The sequence below is a fragment of the Cavia porcellus genome, unplaced genomic scaffold (assembly GCF_034190915.1).
Source record: "Cavia porcellus strain 051 isolate PalLab524CR breed Dunkin Hartley unplaced genomic scaffold, mCavPor4.1 scaffold_28, whole genome shotgun sequence".
NCBI classification, from domain to species: Eukaryota; Metazoa; Chordata; class Mammalia; order Rodentia; family Caviidae; genus Cavia; species Cavia porcellus.
Window position 1 is genome coordinate 19,598,232 of NW_026947511.1, and position 16,944 is coordinate 19,615,175.

At 42.0% G+C, this 16,944-nt stretch overlaps 1 protein-coding gene across 1 annotated transcript in view; it reads right to left on the reverse strand.

Moving 5' to 3' along the window:
* Ccdc6 (coiled-coil domain containing 6) overlaps positions 1 to 16,944 on the reverse strand; it is a 104,061-nt gene that overhangs the window by 85,612 nt on the left and 1,505 nt on the right. The window lies entirely within an intron of this gene.

Consider the following 16,944-nt stretch of genomic DNA (forward strand, 5'->3'; position numbering starts at 1 on the left):
AGTACATGCATGACTGTTGCACCACGTGGCTTTTAAGTTTATTAGTAAAGAAACCAATAAAAGTGATTAGATCTATTGGTACCACCAGTGGTACCAGCTGCCAAATCGAACAGGAAGCGTGTACCACTTGTGGTTCAAGCTGGCAGGAACATGTTAGCAAGGCTTTACCTGAGCCCCAGATCCTTTGTTTTGACACTACCCACTCCCACAGACTTACTGGGAGACACGGTTGAAATAATTTAGCTGAAAATACTCTACAGATGCTGCTGAGCTGCAGATTTTGGAGCTAGATTCTGGTCAAAGACGAGTAGCCCATCTACCTGTCCAAGAGACGTCTGTCTGTGTGCCCTGCCCATACCTCTTCAGCACCTCCCGGCCACACAGTGAGGACGCCAGATTTTCTGGAAGCTACAGATGCCATTCTACCTTCCTGGGCTCAATCCCACAGGATGCTCCATTTCTAAGTAAAGGACTCGAGGAAAGACTGCAGAAGATGCCTTTATCAGATTTCCTTACAGTAGAGCCGCAAAGCCAAGTTTCCTGCTCCACAAACCCAGTGGCAACCTCAAATTCACACCAACCTGTGCGAGGGAGCTGGGACATGGGCCCTACTACTTGCTGAGAGCAAAACCAGTGTGACTTAGATGCTTAGGAGAATGATATCAGTAAACAGGGAAACTGGTAAAAGGCCCTATCAAAGGCCGCCAAAAGCTCTAGGGGAAAAGGAGGATTACAGCTGGGCTGGGGGGCAGCCTCGGGTACAAAGGGGAGAACTTAAAGGGAGAAGCAACAATAACAGTATTTCAGCCTACAAAAGCCTAAGGTGTTTACCTCTCAAGTGCAAATTTAGAGGAAAAATAGTGTAGTTATTTTTTACATATAATAATGTTATGGTGGTTATACAGTCTTCATCAGAGATACAAACCAAAATACTTACGGGTGAAACTGTTAGTTCAACTGCTAGTTAATAATCAGGACAGCTAGTAGTTTGCAAATTCATTCTACTATTGTGCATACTTGGAAGTAGCTTTAGTAAAGAAAAAAGTTGTTTAAAAAATCCGCTATCACAAAAATAAATTTCACAGCAGAGGAATGTAAGAAACACACTTTAACAGTCTGATGGAGTGCCAGGCATTCAGGGATAAGGCACAAGGCCTACAGGTCACTAACTTTCTGTGTGGTTTTTTGTTTACTTTTTGAGGTATTGGGGATGAAACCCAAGGTCTCACGCTCTGCTACTGAGCTGCATTCCAACCCCTGAAGTCACTACCTTGAGTAGCAATTTCTCCTGCAAGGGCATCAGCAGCCTGATGACATTTGGGGCTCTGGGGCATTACAAAACCTAGGCATCATTCACTCATAAATGGAACTTTTCTTGGCCATGAACTCCTTTCCAGTGTTGCTGTGACATTGAAGGCTGCTCACCACTGGTTAACTGGCACATGCTATGTCAGAAACCACTGGCCTAGAAGATATATTCAGGTGCACAGCTTCACACTGGTATCCCCTGCGGAGCGTGACAATGTGGATATGTGAACAAGCATTCTATTCCATGGGACTATGGTCATTAACTGTGATTGTTAACTGTGATATGCCAACTTGACATGAGTAAGATTTGTAAATCTCTGGTTGTGTCTGTGAATGATTGATATGTGGGCTACAAAGTGAGAAGGGAAGACCCACCCTGGATATGGTTGGCACCAACCAATAGGCTTGTAACCCAGGCAGATTAAAAAGGGAAAGAAGGAAGTCTTCATTTTATGTATTTCTCTGGACTTTGCCATTGCCTTTGAACGTTAGTCTCTAGTTCCTTAAGGCTTCCAGGACAGACTGTTCAGCCTTCCAACACAGATTCTTTGGCTTCCTCACAGACTCTGCAGTGAGATCCAGACCTTTGACCTTCAACTGGATCCTTTGGCTCTCCAGCACACAGGCAACCATTTGCATGCTTCTTCCCTTGATTCTACAGGAGGCCATCGTATGCCTGCCTAGAAAATCCTTTATGTAAATACATACACACATATTCCTTTAAAAATACTAAGTCTGAGTGAACCCTAACTGATACAGGGGCTTCAGAAGACAAGCAAAAGACAGGAAAAACCTCCAGCATCAATCCAGTCACTTCAAGGCATGGGCTGCTCCATGTGGACCCTGATGTTTCAAAGTGCCATGCTGATGCTGTCCATGCTGTTTGTTCTCCCTGAAAGCCCATTATTCATGTCCTCCTTGAGGCGGGGGGACCTATGAGTCCTCCAAAATTATCTGCAAACTGTTCAGGAACTGCCCAGGCTAGGCACAGTCACTACATTTTCATTTCTTCCTGAGTCAGACCTGGGTCTGTTGCACCTAAGATGCCTCCCAATGCCTTCTTGGGTCTGTAAGGTTGCAGAGAAAGGGAACCCTCTATAGGCTGCATCTCTTTTCAGAATCAGTTAACCTCCAACTGGAGTGTTTCTCCCTTCTCCACCTTGGACAAGCTCCCTGTCTCAAGGCTCACCGCAATTCCAACTTTCCCAGTTCATGGACTTCAATAACACCACTTTCTCCTTCATCCTCCAGAGGCAGCACAGAAGTGGGGTGGTGTCCATATACTGCAAGCCTGGAGCTGTTTGCTTCCGAGCTCCAAATCCCCACTGACCTCTCAGACTCTACCATTGGGATAAGTAACTCCCTGGATTACACCACTACCTCTTACTCTGTGTGGTTTCTGTTTTCTCACATGAATCCTGAATAATAAAGTGGCTATCTTCCTTCACACAGTGTGGTCACAGCTTTTACACTTATCTCTCCAGTGGCCTCTAAGGCCCTTCGCAGCAGGCACGAGTTTTCCTGGGCTTTGGACAGAGAGGGCACTCAGCTGTTAATTCATATCCCTGCCCTGTTCCTATGAAAGCACAGCTCAAGCTTACAGCTGACAGCAGGTATCTAAAAAGTGTCACGTTAAATAAGCATTTAGACATTTCATGATCTATACAAGTTAAACAAAAGGCCACAAGAAAGTACTTTAGAAAACAAGATTAAGAGACAGAAGAATTCTTAGAGGAGAAATTGACAATAAGGATTCACCACCTCAAAATTGCCTACACAAAGGGCAAGAAATTAGATTATTAATTTTTTTTAAAAAGAACCATACTATGAACTCCTACAGAGACTTTCTTAGATCCTCACAGCTGCAGGTGATCACAGAAATATAACTGTGTGGTTAAGAACTGAGGCTCCAAAGCCAGGCTGCCATATCTGACCCCAGCATCTACCAGCCATGTGACCCTGGCAAATTAACTTCTCTGCACTTTGCCTCTCTTGATCTGAGAGCTAAAATAACTGTATCCCTATAGTTTTGTTTCAAGGGGTAAAAAAGGCTAGAGTCCACTGGCTTCATTAGTCATATCTGCAGCCTGTTCCAGAGGTCTCAAACCCAACTGCTGTCAGAGTGGGAAGTCTGTAAGCACGTGAGGCTGTAGGGGAGAAGCAACAGCGGCGACACTGTGACAAAGCAAAGTGCCTGCCCTTCTTATGATGGTCTCTTGCAAAAGTTCTCAGAACAAACCAAAGCACTCACCTGTTGGCCAAATGCACCCTGCTAGATACAAACTCCACAAATTTTTCAAGAAACTTTCGCAGTAAACTGAGGAGAAAAATGAGGTCCTAAAAGAATGTGGGACCAACGCCTGGCCCCACAGACAGCGAAATGCCAAGAGCCCAACTCTCTCAGGACCATCTCAAGCTCAGAAGAAGAGAAGGGAAATAAGAGGGTTGGTAACATGTAGCCAAGTACAGGGAGACACCTGGGACCTAGAGTCAAAGCCTCTCCAGACAGGAAGAAATAGGAAGAGCACAAGGCCTGGAACTGGGAGGCAATACCAGGGAGCAGGTGAGCGAGCAAAGCACCATGGGGTGAAGCCTCAAAAACCCACTCAGGAACAGATATTAGATGGCTTCTTTCAGGCCTGGTCTCAAGTCCATAAAGGAGCAAAAGAAGAAAACAGGCAAAGGAACAAATTCATAATTAATGAATAACGACAGAAAAGAAAGCCCCATGCTGAATGTGTTCTGAGGGTCTTCATAAGTTGTGGCATAAATTCACAAACCCAAGAAGTAAGATAACAGGATCTTGTGTTAGAAAAGGCAGCAAGATGGCTCACAGGTCAGCTCAGCTGTTCCAGGATCAGCTAGGAAGGAGCAGGACTGAGATTTGTAACACCAGTCTTCCAAGGCTGCCAGATAAAATATCAGACCCCTCATTTTAAGTTTGAAGTTTAGATGAATGACAATTTTTTAGTGTATGTATTTTCTGTGCCACATTTGGGATATATTACTAAAAAAACTTTTTCTTAAACTTAAGTATGGTCATGCATCTTGGTTTTATTTCTAGCTGTAGTAACTACTTGATTCAGATCTCTTCCCATTATGCCAAGTTCTTATCTAAAAACCTTGGGCAGAGCAGAAAATCAAAAAGGAGCTAATAAAATAAAAAAGAGGACTAGTTCACACAGTCTAACAGAAGATGCTAATCAGCAATGGCGGTACTGATAGGACTTTGAAACCTGCAAAAAGAATACACTCTGCTTATAGAAAGCAATAAAACCTATTGGCTTTCACTGTGTGCCAACACGTAAATTCCAATTCCCTTTTCACCTTTCCGGGCAGGTATCAATGACCCAGAGCTGTAAGGCTCTGGGCCAAGTAACAGCCAACCAAGTAAGAGATTACTGTCATTAGAGTTAATCTTCCTTCCCTAAAAGAGTTCAATAGGAAGGTATTCAGACAAGCAGGCTGGGAGGGAGGAAGACAGAAACCAAAAGGTAGAAAATGGCCTTGGTTAGAACCCTACAATCCCTAGTAGGCAGTAGTGAAAGCAGCAAAGGCCTTCCTGTGTTCAAGATAACCTGCTCACTTCAGTACAAGTGGAGTTGCTGAATCAGACGAAGTATATGCTCTTTTCCTCTTGCATGGTCCTCAAAGCCTCTACGCTGGGCCAATAAAATCAGATTCAGGTCCTAGCAAAAGGTGTGCTCCTCAACCCTAAGACAGTGCCCAGCTACCTCTACTACTGCTAGACAGGTCTAGAGACAGCAAAAAAGAAACCAGATCCTTTGAGGCAGCCCGCAGACAGATGAAAACAACTCCCTTTCACAGATCTGCCCTTGGGTCATAACCCTGGGCTCTCCTTCCATCACTTGGGGACTGCAAACTTGCAAAGTTAACTCAGCTTCAAAGATACTCAGGTTTTGGTTTCTGTTCTTTAAATCAGCAGCTAAGCAAAAGTTTCACTCGGGTGGTGCCCATCAAAGTACACTTTGCACCAGCCAGGCCTTCACAAAACAGGGTCTCCTGTCACACTCCTGAGGAGCTGCCTATGACTGCCTTCTGTCTGCCCACAATGCCAAAGTCAGAAAACAGTGAAAGATAAAAGATGGTTCTTGTTTCAGGAAATAATGGAAAGAACGCTAACCCTAACCCTAAGTGACCTACAGGGAAATAACATCCTTCAGGAAGTATTTGCCACCCTCAGTCCTGTTATTTTCACAGGGACACACACTCGTTTTACCTGGGCTCACTGACCTCCAGGAAATCAGCCAAATTTCCCAGGGTATCCCCAAGCCCCAGGGAAATGTGAGCCCACAGAGTGCAGGGCTCCTGGCCTGAGGTCTACAGGCAGGCTGGTGCTGCCTCAAATCTCTCCTCCTTTCCAGAGATTATTTTCCTAGCATCCTATATCACAAATGATTTGGAAATGTATTTTTTGACAATACAAAGTCTGAGGATGTGGTGGGTATTAATGGATTTTAATATCTTCTACAAGAATAAACCACAAATTAACAAAACATTTTCAGATAAATCGCCTCACGTGGTCCTTACAACACTGAGGCAGGAAGCAAGATAGGTACCAACCCTACTGACTACCGTTTTAAACCAAGATCCAATGACTGAGTATAATATCAAGGGAGCTAAAAACCTCAGCTGATTGACTCTCATGTCCTATAGGGCCTGTCCATGTCCTGATGGGTCACACTTCCCCCACACTGTCCCTCTGCCCAGCAACCAACACTGAGGTTGGGGCAGAGCCACGCAGACAGCAGACATAAAGCTGAAAACAACTTCACATGAGGTAGAACACTGCACAGCAAAAAGAACTTCAGTACAGCAACACAGTAAATAACCCAGAAAAGTCAAAGAAGCTGGACACAGTAAATATTCTACAACTGAGTCCAAGTTGAAAAAAGGACTAGGTGGCCTTCTGGGGGACAGTGACTAGAAGACAGCATGTGGAAATCTCAGGGCCGCTAGTAGCTCACATTCTGAGCTCAGTGATTCACTAGTGGATTCATTTTTAACTGCATTGAGCACTGATCAATAATCCTGTGTATTCAAAGTCTAAGTCTGCACATCTGACAGTAACTATACCTACTACATTAAAGACTTTGAAACACTATAAACATGGGCACCTCCAAAACTCAATTTCATAAGCTTTATTGAACAGCCACTTTGTTAAGGTTGTGGGAATACACAAATGAGCCTAGAAACAGCAGGTCTTTAGGTGCCAATCACCATGCAAACCCTGGTCACACTGCTTGCGTTCAACGTTAACTCTAAGGGGTTGCTGAAGCTCTCTATACTTGATTTTCAAATTTAACATGAAGATCATAAAGGATTATTTTGAGGATGACATCAGCTCCTAAACATAAAGTGTGGAGAACAGTACAGGGCACATAGTCAGATTGCAATATGCAGCTGCTGTCACCACGGAATAAGACAGATCTCATAGACGATAAATGACAAAATACCTATCTGTAAATAGTTCAAAAAGAAAATAAATGTCTGCACTAAGCAGCCAGAGTGGATTTCAGAAAGGCAGAAATGTCTCCACTGTTCCTCAGCCCATTTTCCTCTCCACCATTCAGGAGTGGGCCAGGAGCAGAGACAACCAGATATGTCCAACTCAGCCACAGTCTCCACCCAAGCTTCTCTATCCTCTGGACACTCAAGTTCTACCTGATATAGGAAGACTCTAGTCCCTCCATACGTATTTCTCATGCTCTTGTCTTCTGGATTAACTTCAACTTATCAAGCTCTGATAAACAAAAATTTTAAAAATTTTAAATAAATTACCTCTACCCAGAGCAAGCCCTCTGACCATGACCCCAACACCTACGTTGACTCAGTGCCTTCTACCAACTCTCCCCGCACAATCTCACAGTCAGGCACACAGCAGATGCTCAATGTTTGGTGGGTTAAAAATTAAAAAAAAAAAAAAAAAAAAACAACTTGTACTGTGCTAATCAGGCTTTTTTTTTTTTTTTTTTTTTTTTTTTTTTGCTTTTTGAAACAGGGTCTCACAATGCAGTTTAGCCTGGCCTTGAGCTCACTTTGTAGCCCACGCTGGTCTTGAACTCATAACCATCCTCCTGCCTCAGTCTCCCAAGTGCTTAACCAGGCTATTTTTGTGTAGTGGTTGTAACGTAAGCATGAAAAAAGAAACTACATCCAGACTGGAATGGGTGGAGGTGACAGTCAGGTAGCAATGCTATAAACAGAGGCGGCAATGTACCAATGTATATAGAACAGGATACAGGCGCGCAGCAACTACCACCCGAGGTTGGAGTGCAGGAGAGCCAGAAAGGGGAGCACACAGTCCCACACACCTGAAAGCACCCTCTCTAAGGCTGCTATCTTTCCCAGACAGGGAGTCAGCTACCCCGGCAACACTCCCTCGGGCCCAGCAGCCTGGGAGTTTGTTAGGGCAGTCACTAATTACTGGCCCATTACCATAACTAAGAAACAACTGTGTAGAACCTGCAGGAAAATATCTACAACCAGATGAGACAAAATTGTCCCTAAATCAATTTATATCTGACCATTCTATGGTCTGTGTTGCCTTGTGTTTAAGCTCCAACATCAGTCCTACATTCAAATCCCAGTCCCACCTGAAAACCAGGAGATCTCAAACAAAATACACAATCCCCATGGGCCTACACTTGCAAGTCTATAGGAATGGATAACAGTAGTACTGATCACATGGGACAGCGGTGAAAGACAGGATGTAGGCAAACCTTGCAACAATCCCTATCCCATTGTGAGTGCTGTATAAACATCACCTGTATCATAGTAATGTAAAAGATTTGGAAGCAGACAATGCTGGTGGTTAAAAAAATACTTCAAGTTTTTATTTTCTTCATGTTTCTTAAATTATGGTTTATTCAAAATAGTATCAAGACAATTAAATGCTTAAACACATCTCATTTAAAAAACAACAAACCAAGAAAGAGCAAAATAGAGGACATATATTAAGAAGCAGGAAGAACTTTTTTTCAAAAGGAAGGAAAACAAGAGATGGGGAGAAGAAAGGAAGTGAAGAGGGATTTTAAAAAATGAGTTGAGGCTGGTCCGATGGCAGTGGGTTATCAGAACTTATTAACATTAGTGTCACTAAAGTTGGTATACCACCCCCCCACTGCTAAATTTGACTGGCTTTAAAAAAAAAAAAAAAAATGAGTTGAAGGGAAAAAGTGGCTAACAGCTTTTGCAAATGGAGAGGGTGCAAGGGTTGCCAGGGAAAGGGGAAGGGGACCAAAAAAAACCAAAAAGAATTAACATGTGCTATGCATAAATTCCCTATAATGAATGTGACTGCTGTATACTGCAAACATGTACTAATAAAAAAAATAAACTTAAAAACATAATCATCTCTGAGGTATTAGGACAAAGTTCTTTTCTGAAGCATAAGACTTTACTGTAAGTAATTCTGAACCTAGCATTCTCCATATCTGGGTGCTTATCCTCAATACCAATTAGGGTGTCAGGTGCCAAACCCAGGGTGGAGCATCCTATGTGTTTGCTGCATGACACAGAAGGACCAGATATAAAGTAGCAAATAGCAATACAAACATAAGACCTTCAATCGGAGCAAGAAATCAACAAAATTTGCATTACGACAATCTAGTTTCCAATTTATAATTTCAATGCCAAGACAATAAAAAATCACCTTGATGCTTTTGTAGATCCGAATTTTTCTTTTAAAAAATAAAAATGTTTTGACTGGAAATATAGCTCGGTGGCAGAACACTTGCCTCGCATGCTCATGGTCCTAAATTCAATCCCAGAACCACCAAAGTAAATGGCATACAGGTTACCAGGGTAGGCAGAAATGAAGAGTGACTCTTCAGCGGGTACAGAGTTTCTCTGTAGAATTAAAAAAAAAAATTCTGGAAATGGGTAATGGTGATAATTCCAAAATCTGCAAATGTACTCAGGCCACTGAATTGTATGCTTAAAATTATATGCTTAAAAAACTGCAAGGAAAAGATGGTCATTGGCCCTCTTCTCTGAGTACCCACCCACTAGTTAATATTATGGGATATATTTCCATAATAAACTCCATGCATTCAGGGTTTATATAGCTCATATACTGTCCCAAAGACACAGTCTCTTAGCAGGTGGTAATCCAAACCTAAAGAAATCCAATTGTTTACTTCATACAGTATATTCTTAAAATCATATTTTTTTGGTAACAGGACATTAAAGTCAGCTAGCCATTGGTTTTTCCTCAGAGTTTACTTTCATGTAATTTAGAGCTACTAAATAGACAATGTTTTGATTCAGCAAATATCTGTATTTCGATAAAGTCCTGTCAACTGAAGAATCCAACTCTCTCCCCAAAAACCATCAACTCTGAAAAGAAAAAAATTACACTGAACTTGCAAAACCAGAATAACTGAAAAAAAAAAATCAGCACTACAATGCAAATAATTTCATGCATCGTTTCTATATTAAGCACAAGGACAATTATCTTCCTTTCTACCCATCCTTTTTAGCCCCTTTTGAATGTCAAAAAGCAGAAGGCTCAAAAGAATCAAACTGTTCCCTTATGAAAGCCACATGTGAAATGTTTCATACAGATTACTGTATTTCTAAGACATTTCTTGATGTTTTGGGTCTTTTCTTTTTTCCTAGTATGGAAAACTTTTTAAAATATGACCTATGTCTGGCTGAACATCCCACTTCTGTCCCTCAGGACCAAGTGGCCTCATTTGATCTTCAGTGCCCTGAGACACCCTGGTGGGCATTAGGCAGATCGCTCTGGACACAAACCTGGCACCTGCTGAGGCTGGATAGATCTGGAACAGATGTGTGCAAGATTAGCCCATCCATCAGCACGGCCTTTCAAACAAGGTACAATTCCAAATTGCTCATAAAATACTATCTTTCATTAAGTCTACCATAAGGAGTCTTTGTTTTTACATAGTTTTGGATTAAAAGCATGGGAAATTTGGTCCTCCAACAATATTCCATGAAAGGAACAGAAGTAGGCCCCAGAGAATAACAGAAATGGAGGAAAATCCACCTAGATAATGACAATCTACTGACAGGTACAAATTATGAAATTAAAATATCAGTGACATTTCTGCTCAATCATCACCATATAAAAACACAAATTAAAAACAAACAAAATGCCTCACTGTGCTTCCTCAGCATAAATTGGGCAACAGCTCTCCCCAAGGCCCTTACAAAATAAACTACAAGCTAATTAAACTGTGAGAGAGTATGACACACTGCTTTCCTTAAAGGTATTCACCAAGATAGATGACCTTCATTTTAAAGCCAAAAGGGAGAACTGCCCTCCCTCGGAATCTCCAACTTCCTCTCTTGCTTGTATGTTCTCTTTAAACACCTAGGCTGGAAAGAAAAGGACTATTCCTCTCGGTGGTAAGTTGTCTGCCAGGGTCAAACTAAAAGTCAGGTACAAACCTTGCTAGGATCTAAAGGAGCTCTTACATTCCGTTTAAATACTTTTGACTGTCTGGCACATAGTGGGCCATGAATGCACACCTGAAAGCTGAATTCTGCCTGTTGAAGGCTGTGTTTATCACATGCCATTCTGTTTCTTATCAAGAAAGCAAAGGTGTGGGAGACAGAAGAGAGCACAGAAAATTTTCTAGAGTCAGGCAAGTGAGTACTGCGATGAATTTCAGTCACCACACCAGCACTCCAACAAGCCAGATCTAGACACAAGTAAAGGGAGGGATTAAGTCTAAATCAGCAAACACACTGTTTAGTCCCCTCTTCTACCCATTTAAGCTTTATTGCCTCTAAAAGAGACCTCACACAGAGATGTTGGCAGTTTACTGGTATGAGAGTTAGCCTAAACTTCAGAGCCGTGAATGTGACAGGCAAAAAGAAAATTTGACAGTCTTGGAGAAGTAGGCAGAGGCTATATATAAGTAACATCACTCCAAGATTGTGATGAGAAATGTTTTCCAGAGAATTAGTTTTTCTTGTCAAGAAAACTGCAACCACCACCAAGCGGGAACATACTGAACCTGTGAGCATTTACTTTGCTAGCTTTGACAATAACTCAATATCTCTAAAAGCAGTTACACTGTGATTGAAAACAAAAGGCAACACCTACTCACTGAGGAAAAATTTATGCAGAGGGACAAGAAAGATCACTCCTTGCTTGGCCCCGATGCATTTTAAAGACAAGGTTTAACATTTCTAGGTATAGATGCAATTATCTCTGCAAGGCATGATTTAAAGGGGAGATGACCACACAGAACAGGTCAAACAGAGCACAGTATCAACACCATCACCACCCCCGTCCCCCGCTCTGCAAGTCACATACGGACATGAACATCTAAAGGAATCAAGACTTTCCAGTCCGTTTTCAGACACTTCTCCAACCAGAGACTCGGGTTACCTATATTTGCATTAATGCATATTTACCCATGGTACACATTGTTTCTTAGAGGTGCCTGTGGGATACTTCAACATGAAAGTCATAGAAAACACCTGGAATGATTTGTCACCATGCCCCGCCCTAAGCAAGGTAACAAATCTGACCGTGAATATTTACAACAGGGCTATGTTTTTCTCTAAGCTTTGCTTAGTAAAATCTTGGAAGGGTAAGCCTAAACACATTTTGCCCTCTTTCAGATGAAATGTATCAGGAAAGTCCAGTATATGCTACAAGGTAGCTGACATCATCACCCATAGCTAGAAGAGGATGACTCAGGTCATGCTGATGGCAGAGAAGTCCCTGAAGTATATATATAATGTATCCACACATCTACCCAATCTATTCAACTATGATGAAGATAAGGTTCTCCTGGTATGGCCAAAGAATGGCTCTGGAACACAAAGTGCAGGTGACAGCATTCTCACCCTGGGAAAAACCACAAAGACACCCTTCCCATGCTACTGAAATAAACTCAACACTGCAAGTGTCTCCCACACACCAGCCACTGAGGAGTTTCCACTCTTCAGTGAAACAAGGCAAATTCTGCAGAAAAGGAATCTGTCCCCCTCCTGAGGAAGATCTGTGTGGCGAGGGCCAAGAGACAGGTGGAGTCTAAGGAACTGCTTGAGAAAGCACAAAACTCAGGGTGTGGCTACAAAGTGACAGTGCCAGGGCATACTGGGCAGCGATCTGAGCTAGGGAGGCAGCACTATCTGATTGAATTTATAGGCAGAAGGCAGGAGGTGAAAGAGGGAAGAGCATTCAAGGGCAAGAATACCTCCCTGAAGAGCCAGGGGACTCTAATGAAATTGTCATGGTAGCTCCTGCAAACAAGAGCTCAAAGAAGGCACACCTGCTAGATGCACATGGCTGTGCAGCAAGCAGAAGCCAACCTCACAAAGCACGGTAAAGTACCAGAAAGTTTCCCTGGATCCACAGGGCAGTAGGCACTGCTGAACATTTTTAAGCATATGGCTGCTTCAGATTTTTGTTGAAGACGAGTGTGTCTGGTCCTAAACAAAAGCCATCACACACACACACACACAAGTCATCACAAACCAGATTCTCCAATGCTTCCCCTTCTCCAGTGAATACATATCAGCGTAAAAGACCATCATAACCTCCGAAGGCTTTAGTTTTAAATGAAGTTCAAACAGATTCTATGAAACACACAGAAGGTATGCATGAAACACGAAACATCTTAAATACAGAACAAACATGTGAGAACTGTCTCTTTAAGATAATTTTTATGTATGGTTAGACCTAACTGAAGTTGTTTCCCTCAGAGTTGTGTCGAAAGCTGAATGTTTCTGTAACAATCTAAGAAATATTTTTTTCTATGCAGGAAAAGAACCCATGCCTTTTTATAAGGGTAATGCCAATTTGACAGCTTCAGAAAGTCTGTCAAAATAGTCTTAAAAGTGGAAAACAGGGTATGAGGCTTCCAGAGTAAATAATCCAAAATACACAACATATTAGGCTATCTTTATTGGTTAAAGGAATCATTGTACCATTGATGTCTAACATAGTTGATTGTTAATTATATCTTTCCAACATGTTTTTCTACTACCACTTCAAAACACTTGTATTTCTGTATTTCTCTAAGATTCTACAATGAGGGCTGGGGATTTAGCTCAGGGGCATAAGTGCCTGCCTTGCAAGCAGGCAGTCGTGAGTTCATTCCCCGGTACTGGTAAAAAGGAAAAAGACAAAAAAAAAAAAAGAAGATGCTACAATGATTAATTTTATAATCAGAAAGACAGTTAAATACTACTGATGTGATTGCGATAGGCCTTTACTTCAAAACTGAACATATACTGATGATCTGAACTTGTCTAGGGAAGATGCACACTGGAGGGACCTAGCTGAGCTCTTCTTACACACTGAGCACTTTGCAGCCATTCAATTACTACTGATAATTGTATTTCTTCACCTCTGCAAAGCAACCACCCCTCGACCACCTTCAGCGCACAGAATCAGACAAGCTTTGATCACATTCTCATTCACAGCCTGTGCTGGACAGACCTGGTCTCACAAGGAAAAGCAACTCAAGCAGGTGATAAAGCATTTTATTTCCCTCATTCCAAAAACAGCTATTGTTATCTATCATCAGTAGCCTATTTCCACTACTAATTTAACAAGTAAAACTAGATAATCACTCAAAACATTCCACCTTTATGTCCCAAATAAAATGCACTAGCATCAAGCTCCAAGTCCCAGATACAGCAAACACTTATAGACATGGATATGAGTCTTCTTACAGTTGATTCTTTCTCACAGAAGATGTTTATCTCCTTTATACAGATGCCATGAACACAGACCCATGAGGCCAGGTCTTTATGAAATGGGAGGCTTGATCAGAATAAACACTTATATACCAGAAGAGACACTGATTAGAACTTCTATTGCAGTGATGGCAAAACTTATAGAACATCCAATGACAGGAACAGCCCACTGCAGTACATGTGCCATAGGTTCACCACCACTGTTCTATCGACAAGGAGATACCATTAAACACCTATCAGAAGGCCCCAACCCCTGAACACTGCCAACTCTCATTCATTGCCAGTGGGACTGCAAAATGGTCCAGCCAGTTTGGAAGACAACTTTGCAATTTCTTACAAAATCAAATACATTCTTACCACATAATCTAGCAACCATGATCCTATATGATCCCAGTGAGAGGAAACTTTTTCCACACAAAACCCTGACTATGAGTGTTTATAGCAGCTTTACTCATAATGCCTAAAACTTGGAAGTAACCAAGATGCCCTTCAGAAGGTAAATGGATAAATGGTTACAAACAATGAAATATTATTTAGCACTAAAAGGAAACCATAAAAAAGAGGAATTTTAAATGCACAGTAAATGAGAGAAGTCAATCTGAAAAGGCTGCATATTACCTTTTCCCAGTTACATGACATCCTGAAAAAGCAAAACTTTGGATACAGTACAAAGATCAGTGGGTTACAAAAGTTGGAAGAGGCGGGGGAAGAACAAATAAGCAACACACAGGATTTTTAGGACATGAAACTACACTGTATGACACCATAATGGTGGTTGCACGTCATTATGCGTGTGTCCAGACCCTAGAATTCAACAGCAAACTCTAATATAAACTACAGATTCTGGGTGGCAATAATGTATCAACACAAACTGTACTAAATGCTCCCCTCTGGGGCAGGACACTGATGGTAGAGGTGGCTGAGACCCTGACGGGAAGGGAATGCATAGGCAATCTCTGTACTCTGTGCTCAATGTAACTGAAAACCTAAACCTGTTCTACAAAAGGAAATACTTTTTTAAAAGGGGAAGAGAGAAGTCTTCCTCCAGGGTGTGGGTGAATGGTAATGTGCCCTCCTGAAAGTGTTGGGGGGATTGGGGAGTAGAGGAAAGATAGCCATAATCACCTTTTTGAGCTCTTCATTTTGAAAGTTAATATAATTAGAGGTAGGGATGAGAGTCAGGAAGAGAAGTAACATGATTATGATACTATACTAACTTCCCTTCAAATTAACTAAAATGGTGAAAAATCTAGCAAGGCCTTCACTTAACTGAGTATCTAGGCCTTGTCCCAAACTTCTGAGGCAGCTTACTAGCAAGGGCAATGTTGAAATCAGCTTTAACCTTGATATAAACTTTGAAACAGAGCTGTTCAATAGATTCCTTAACGTTTATAAACCCATTTTATGGAGTACACGTATTTCTCTCCTAAAATTACAAACCCTACAGGTCAAACCTACTCCAATACAATCTAGACCCTAGCTCAGTTCACAAAATTTTCAAAAGCTTGATGGAATTGCTTTTCAGCGTTTGTCATTTAGCTCCTTAGCAACAACTGCCAAGAAGAAGGGAGCCAGAGGAACCACAAGTACTTTTATTTGTCTGGCTGAATATATTAGAGATTAAGAAATGAGATGCTGCTGGTACTTACAGGCTTGCCATCTGAACAATTTTTAAAATTTACTTGGTAACGCCACAGAACACTCCCAAGTACATTTGGTGGGATGTCACCCTTAGTTGAGAAGTAACCTGCTAAGAAATAAAGCCACTGCTTTATACACTCCTTGCACCAAATATTCAGAAGGCCTATGATCTTGCACATCAGGAATGGCCATGTTTGTCCTCACAAAGCCAACATGCCAGTGTACAATCTGCAGATCTACTTATAATATGGTGAAAGTGTCACAGACAACCCTTAGTCTCCCCACCCGCAATCCCTTCCAAACAAAGACAACAAACAAAAAAACCCTGCACTGCTCACCATATGCAAGAGGCCAGAGATTCTGTATACCTTAATTTTATTAATCTGCATGGCTCACAACCTGAGACTACTAACCTTCTCATTTACTAATTCAAACCGTAAATATATGGCCTCCTCTAACTTCTCCCTCTTTTCAAACCCATTCTTAGCAGTCATCTTTCCAAGCCAAGAAAGTGGAGGCTTGGAAGCAGCTACCTCTGCAAATTCCTCCCCCTTCCCATCAAAAGGGCACTTCAAGAACTTTACAGTCTGGAGACCAAGAATGTCAGTCTAATTCTATTCACCAGGACAGGATCCAAGCTGCAAAGCATCTTTCTACGTGTAATCAATTGTTACTCAGGTTGCTGATCATTCTGAAACTGTTTGCAAAAACTGTTATATACACAGATCTAGAATGTCATATAGTTCTCTGTGGACTAGCACTGGGGAAACACAGCTTACACACTCTTATTCCCTAAATACTACTTTTTCCTGGGCCAAGGGCATCCTAAATATGTTCCATTTCATTTCCAGGGTGCAATTCTGAAACTCGTTCCCAATTCATCCCTCCTTTTCCATTTAATCAGTTAGCTACTGCACAGCCACTGTGGCAGCTTATTCCCTTGATTTCTTGACATTTTCTCTGCTCCTGGCTGGGAAACTGTTTTGATCTGAATAAGGTTGTCTGTGTGGGGTTTCTGCATGCTAATGATGTGGAGCCGGCAGAGATGTTAGGTGAGAGAACACAGTGTACTTTTTTAGTTACGTTTCGCCTCATCACCGCCCTAGGGGCCTTTCTAAACGCCTGATACACCGGGAGAGCGACCTACACATCTAATCTTACCCTCTCCTGGGGAGCCCGGGGTAGTGGTGGGGGGAGGGACATAACGAAAGGCCTGATCTCCCATCTAGATTCAGAAGCGAGATCCTCCCAACCAATTCACCACCAGCGAAGCAAACAAACGTA